This window comes from Otolemur garnettii, unplaced genomic scaffold (genome assembly GCF_000181295.1).
Source record: "Otolemur garnettii isolate 467f Iridium unplaced genomic scaffold, OtoGar3 scaffold00138, whole genome shotgun sequence".
NCBI lineage: Eukaryota > Metazoa > Chordata > Mammalia > Primates > Galagidae > Otolemur > Otolemur garnettii.
Window position 1 is genome coordinate 3,804,023 of NW_003852533.1, and position 7,444 is coordinate 3,811,466.

The 7,444-nt window shown below is 42.9% G+C and overlaps 1 non-coding gene across 1 annotated transcript; it reads left to right on the top strand.

The window, feature by feature from the left end:
* The first annotated feature begins 4,933 nt into the window (after window positions 1–4,933).
* Window positions 4,934–5,059, top strand: LOC111728023. The gene has a single exon (XR_002775440.1). It is a non-coding gene; the product is annotated as a small nucleolar RNA SNORA11 (small nucleolar RNA).
* The last annotated feature ends 2,385 nt before the right edge of the window (window positions 5,060–7,444 follow it).

The following is a 7,444-nucleotide window of genomic DNA, read 5'->3' on the forward strand; positions in this document are numbered from 1 at the left end:
ACTTCCCGCAGACTATAACACTTCCCACAGACTATAACACTTCCCACAGACTATAACACTTCCCACAGACTATAACACTTCCCACAGCATATAACACTTCCCACAGACTATAATACTTCTCATGATATTTATCTAGAGTTCACCACCTGCACTAGATGATAACTTCCGTACCTCAGCTTCACTTCTGTATCCCCAATGACCAACACAATACAGATAATATTTTAATGTGTTAAATAACGTAAAATAATTTATGTTTACAAATGAATACAACTCTGTGAAGAGAAGTTTTTTGTTTGGAACCTAAAATTCCAGAATATTCTAAGCCAAGAGACCTTAGAATCATATAATCCAATTATATCATCTACTGATGAAGTAACTGAGGCTCAGGAGTATTAGGGAACCCTGTGTGTTCCCAGACCTGGAATCCAGGTGTCACTCAATTCCCAGCTTCTTGACTCACTTCTTTTGTCCTGTGATGAATTCCTTAGGTTCTTTAGTTGAAAGCTAAGGAAAGTGCCTCTGGCTAATTTAATCAATAAGAGAGTTATTAAAAGGCTTTGAGGTTGTTCTCAGAATTAGGGAGGAATCTGCCACCCAGGCTTTAGAAAAGACGGAAACTAGTGTGGCCCTGGATATGTGGGCAACACGTGCTGATGGATTGTCATACCAGCACAAAGTCAGGAGGGATTAACTCCGATCGATGGATCGGTTTCTTCAGCTGTCACTCCTCTCCACAGGCACATTTCTAGGAGTAAAACTATGAGAGTCTTAGCTTGGTTTTTACTCTCACCCTCAAGCTCACCAAGCTCTGGTACTGCCAGTTCCGGGTGTGACGATGGCTGAGTGATTCCCCACATGGAAATGGGAATGCTGTTGCTACAAGATGAGGAGCTGCCCGCTGGACAGGCAGAACTATGATGTCCGCAGCACAGAGCAGCACAGAGCTGGTGGGAGCTGTGCCTGATGCCGCAATCCTGGCCTCCTGACAAGCCTTGCGACCAGGCTGGCATTCTATACTCGTTGAAGTTATTTGGCTCCAGCTCCCTTTCCTGCAAGTTATGCAAATTTTCCTGCGTGAGAATTCTCTCAGAAAGGGCCAGCAGGCAGAGGGCAGGACCTCTGGTGATGTGAGCCGGGCTGTGACTCTGGCTCACTGCACATTCCGTCGTGCTGGCTCCTGTCTACCCAGAGGTCAGGTTGCTGTGAGTGTGGAATTCCGTCTTCTCTCCCCTCACCTCCCTTCATACATATTCTCAGTGTGGAGAAGGTGTGTGCACTATTCACATTATCTCCTCATCACTGAAGCTGCACAGCTGAGCTGCAGAGACCGCAGTGCACACAGCATTAGCTCACCAAATACACGTTAAACTTCTGGCCAGGGACTAAGATTACGTTGAAAGCAAACAGAATTGGAACAACTGCCTCCATTGTGTTTTCCTGACTCTTGACATCGTCCTTTTTCCCCTCTCTGCCCCTTCCCTCACCATAACTAACAATTGCCACACAATCCTGGAGCTGCCCAATGTCTAGCTCTGCTTCTTCAGGACTTTTTATGGAAGAAAGGGAAAGAAAGGAAGACCAAACAAGCGCTTATGGTTTTCCAAAGTGGAAATAAGTTCACAACAAGAACTGAAGCATCTTCCCCTTCCTTTGCTCAACAGATCACTGGGCACACAGGGATCTGAAATGGAATCGGAGACGAGCTCTCCGGCCCTCTGCCTTCCTCTGCTATGAACAGAAGACATTAGCCATCTTTCTGCTTGTCTTTTGAGAAGTTCTTTTCACTTCCTCCCCTAGAGCCTCCCCAGGGAGCAGCCCTGCCCACCCCTCCACTTCAGATCTATGGCATCGAGAACTGGGAGAGAGGACAGAGTCCTGTTGTTTTTAGCCACTAAATGTATAATGATTTGTTGCAAGAGTCACAGAAAACCAATATGCTCTGTAGTCGAAATAAATGTTATAATACTTACTTTTAGAACTCAAAATCAATGTAAAAAGTCCATGATGTACAATCTAACACAACTTTAAACCGGGACAGGCTATCTCAGAGGACTTGTTGAGTCTGTCTGCTCTTCCCTCCCCACGGCGGTCAGGTGATTGGTCCTGTGGTCTGGGCCACTGTAATTTCTCCTGACTTTCTCTTTTACTCCTCTTTCCACTGGGGCCACTTTTCCAGCTCAAATGCTCGTGGCTTCTCCCTGTACTGATTTTAATAAACAGTAATCTTCTGTGCCTGTCCCTATTCCTCCTCCCATCCTGAAGACAGATACGTTTCTCCTGAAACATCCACTGGGTCTGGTGCTTCTACTGCTCAGGAATCTTTATGGGCTGTCAAGGCCCTTGGAAATCTGGCTTGGGCTCCCCAGACCCATGTGGCATTTCCCGTTCCACATGGCTTTAGTCGTCCAGCCCCACTCCCTTCTCTTCTAGCAGGCATCTGCCCTGCATGTCCCCTTTGTGTCTCATCTGTTTGTGTCTTACGTAGAGATTGTGCCGTGAGGATTCACATTAAGGCCCATGTTATGGCCTGTCTTGATGTCTGGTGAAGTTGGAGGTCCTCAGGCCACCTGAGGACCACATCATCTCAGTGCTACAAACCTCACGGCCCTGCTGCTCATTCTGCTCCCCAGGGCAGCCCATGTGCCCTCCGCGGAGGCAGTGTCCTCCTCCTCCGTGATCAGTGTGGTCTGACGAGTGAACTGCTGTCCCTTTCATCTGGCCAGAGTTGGGTGTCTAGAGTTTGGCCTTTCCCGTAGCACAAGGGGCAGCATCTCTGGCTCCCCAACTGATAATGGAGGCAGCTAAAATACAGACTCAGGTCCCAGCAGACCACTAACGATCTTCATGACTTCAGGAAAATAAAAAGGATCGGAAACTCCTTCTAAGATTCAATATATTATGAACTCTGTCTCATTTTTATTATTTTAAAAAGTCTACAAAGGACTTGCTTCAGATTCAAAGCCCTGGGGTTCAGTGAGTGTGACAGTGTGGGGTGACATGTGGTGTGATGGTCACAGGCTCAGGCTCCAGAGTCCAGGTACCTGGTTCAAGTTGCAGCTCTATAACTTCCGAGCTGTGTGAACTTGGGATAGCCCCAAGAATTGGGATACTGATACTATCTGCTCACAGCATTATGGTATTACTCTTGTAAGTTAGACAATCTGTGTAAAAACACTTCCATAGTCTCCAGCACATAAATGGTCAGTAAGTCTCGGCTTTTATTATAATTTGCATTCTAACACCATCGGGGCAGTTGACATATTTGGATATGCTCCTGAGATCATATTTAGTTCAGACAGTGAAGTCCCCAAAACTTCTGGAGACTCTCATCTTAGTTGCTTCAAGGAAATGCTTGTTGCCTGCCATTGGGTACATGTTGTCTGCATTGGAATGAAGGTGACTTCACTAAGCATTCTACCTCAGGTGGCTCAGTGCAGGAGCCACCCTATCTGTGGAGGCCACACCAAACTCTTTGGTGACACTGGACGAGGCTGTCCTCAGGTCATCAATGCAGCTCCTTTCTCAGGGCTCCTGGCTTAACACCTTGCAGCACTGTTTGGGCTGGGCCCAGGTGGGGGCAGCAAGACGGTTACCTTTACAGAGCACGTGGTCTTCTCCCAGGTGAGTTTATCCCTCACGGGGAGCAACAGGGAAACATCTTTACACAGGAGTCAGACTTGGATTTTGCCAAGCGCCGACACTCTAGATAAAGGAGATGATGCCACATGGAATCATTTCAAATTAAAGATTTTTGACTCTGATTTTCTGTGTTGCCTCCCAGGACTTTGGTCATAAGTGCTTCTGTTTCCTTTTGGTCTCTGGGTCTGGTTCCATAAACCTTGGTTTTTAACCAGTCTTTCTGCTCGGTTCCATTCTGTCCCCTGCAATGCTGGGACTTACAACAGCCTTGCCTTATGTTCCAGAGTGAAAGCTATGTTAACCAGTTGGATGAAAATATTTCAAATTTTATATAAAACCAGAACATTGTACCCCATGATTGCATTAATGTACACAGCTGTGCTTAATTAAAAAAAAAAAAAACAAACTCTTTCTTTCATTAGGTTCTAATCTTTTCTCTTCCTTCTTGCACCTTAATTCTTCCAAGTCTCAGGAAAGTGTTCAATAGATGATGAGCTATAAGAATGCAAGAAAAGTCTGGCTTGTGTGATGTCCCCAGTGCTCATCACGGTGCTGGTCTGAAATGGGAGCTCAGGGTGTTTCTTCATCTGTTGTCCCTAGGGGTGCATGACAGGTTGTGGTTACATAACAAACTCCTTATTACTCAAGAGTCTCCCCTGCCTCCCTGAAGAACCCCTGGGGCTGTGGGGGTGATGGAGTTGAAATTTGCCAGGTTAATTGTACGGTAATGACCCCAGATTAGATTAAGGTGGGAGGGGGCCCTGGTGCTTCAGTCCAGCCCCACTCTCCACCTGCTACCTTTACCTTCCGCAGACCTAACAGGCCCAGGATGCCTTGTGTCTCACCCAGAGCTGTGAAGTGGTGCACAGGGCAGGTGAACTGTGAGCTGAGACTCTGTGCAGGGACATTTGTATTTGATTTGTTCTTTCACCTTTGACCAGACTATCACCACTACCCTGGAATTTCTCTAGTGTCACCAGTCCCCTAGGAGACCCCAGTTTCCCTATAAGGAAATAGGGCTGTCGCACCAATATTCAGGAGATATACTGACTAAAGGGGGAAAAAGACCCGGAGGTGGGAAGAGAAAGGTCATTTGGTGATGTTGGTACGGTTAAGGAGGAAGCAGCTAATTGGTGTAAGTGAAAGGAGGGGGGGCGTTTAGGGCAGAGACGGGGCAGGATGGAGCTGGCCAGGAAGGCCGGGGAGTGAGGAGGCAGAGAGTACTCACCAGACTGCCTTCCCCAGAGTCCTTCCTGAAGCTATCTTGGGCTTTCTTCACAAAAAGCGAGAATAGGGCGTGTGCTCAGAACAGGGGCCTGAAGAACGGCTCCTCCATTTACAACACACCCAACGGAATCTGGGGTCATTGTGATGAGGGCACAAAATTTGTGGCCTCCCTGTAAACAAATTCCCCACATGTAAAGAAATGTACATGGTGGGTGCATGGGTGATCAGTGTATAATATCACTGTATAACATACATACGATGTATTGTATGTTTAACAATTGCCTAATAAAATATTGGAAAATTAAAGCAAAAACAAAAAACAAAAATGAGAACCAGTATCTAGTGGAAATGATTACATCAGCATACGGCTGTGTTGTGCTAAAGTTGTGAAGAGTGAAGGTTTCGTGATCGCACTTCAATCATCACCTCACGACTTCACAATTCAGTGTCTGACCTCAGGGCAGCCCCTTCTGGTGTCATGTTAGGAACTCCTGAGCTCAAGCAATCCGCCTACCTCAGCTTTCCAGAGCGCGAGGATTACAGATATGAGCCACCTTGCCCAGACAATAAGTTTTAAAATTTTAAAAATAAAATAATAATACAATAAAAAAAAAAAGAACATTTAAAAGAAATAGGATGGCGCACCGGTAAAATAGCTTTTCCAAAAGAATAGTAGCTATCAGTCCAGGAATTCTACATTTTCAGCAGCGATTTAACACCTTGCTTAAAATTTTCAAGCATCTGACTAATTCTTACCCCTTAACTTGTTTAAAAAAAAAAAGGCTCCTATGTCGGGTAGTTCCTTTTACATTCTGTTAATAAAGTAACATTTGGCAACATGTTTAATACTAATTATATGAATGGATTAGAGTAATAAGCAAAATAAAATCCATTGAAACTTGCTTTTAAAAATATAACTAAGGAAATGAAGAGCCTGTGAAGATATTAACAGCTTTCCTTGATTTTAGATTTTTAAGCATTATTTAAAGCTCTTTGGGGACCATCACCACTGACGCCTGTAGTTACTGTTGCTTGTATTTGGCAAGATTCTCCATGTCCACTGTACACTCTAAGGCTGCACAAGAAGGAGAAGTCAAGGGGAAAATGTGGCTGAAATAGAAGCAAATCGTCCTGGTTTCATGTGCAGGTTCCACTTACACGACTCAGGGAGGTACGAGGTGTAAAGGGGCAGTCACTGCAGTGACTAAATATGGGATGTGACTTTGGGAAGAAATCCAGATTCTTTTTCATACAAAGTAGTTAGTTCGATTTAGCTTGAAACAATATTTATGCACATCAGAAGTAAAATCATCAAAAGATCAGCTATTTGATCAATTTTTAGGAGAAAGCAGATCCCCAATATGGCATTACTTCTAAGCACACAGTACATGTGTTCATACCTACAAACATATTCTGAACATTAACATGAAGAAAAAAATGTTGTTTATGCGTCTTACATCAGTTCTGAAATTCACTTAGGAAAATTCCTAGACGCTCTTAGAGATGGAAAGTCTAATAAGTAAAGTCGAATTTTTAAGAATATCTGTACTCAATGCTATTTGACCTGAATTACACAACACATTTTCAGCTTTGTAACTCTTAGAGTGCACGTAATTTTTAATTGAATTTTCTTTGGCAATATCAGTATGTTTGTGTTATATTCATGGGACTCCCTCTGGTGTATAACTTAACACATGAAAAATTCTTGTTTTACTCTTTATTAAGGTTTTCTTGAAGCCTGATGGATAAGGCATCTAATTATGGAGTACTGTGGAAGGCTTTGGATCAAATCGTATGTTTTTACTGAAAATGAGGTCATGTTGGGTTGTGTGATATAACTAAATAATCAGTTAACAATTTATCCAAGCCAAACACAGGGTAATTAGGGTTAGTAAGATGCTTCCTCCCTGAGATCCGTAACTCAGACATGGTGCTTTGGTAACAATATGGGGAGAAATTGTCTATGTTTTTCTTAGACATTACATGAAGGATATTTTCTAACTACATAGTCTAAATATCTAACTAAATATTCTAAATATCTAACTAAATCTAAAGTGTATTTAGATAGGATTTAATTTTACCTTCACTTTTAATTTACATGGTAACACCTACAACATTTGCCAAATAATTACATAAAATTATGTAGCACAAAATGTATATATTTGTGTAACATAGCAGATTACAAATAAGTAATGAACTGGGAGTTCTGGATAATAATTTAAAAAGGGATTTCTTTAGTCATCCATTAGAACATTTTTGCTATCCGATTTCCAGATATTTCATGAAAATATTGATTTTAAGTATATTATTGTATTGCTTCTCCTATGCAAAAAAAAAAAAAAAAAAAAATCTCCTCCTGAAATGCTTTAATTCCAATCCTCTGCCACTTTCAAAGGCCTGTGGTTCTGTGTGCCTGGAAGCCCCGCACTTTGCCTCTGATGCTCAGGAATCAACACGCCCGTGCTGTAGTAGATTCATTGGTTAGAATTTTATTAAAACAATAAACTTAGATCAGTCCAAAGCTTTATGTCCAAATAATGCCTAATTTTTAACTTTTTAAGGTGTGTACTTAGGCACA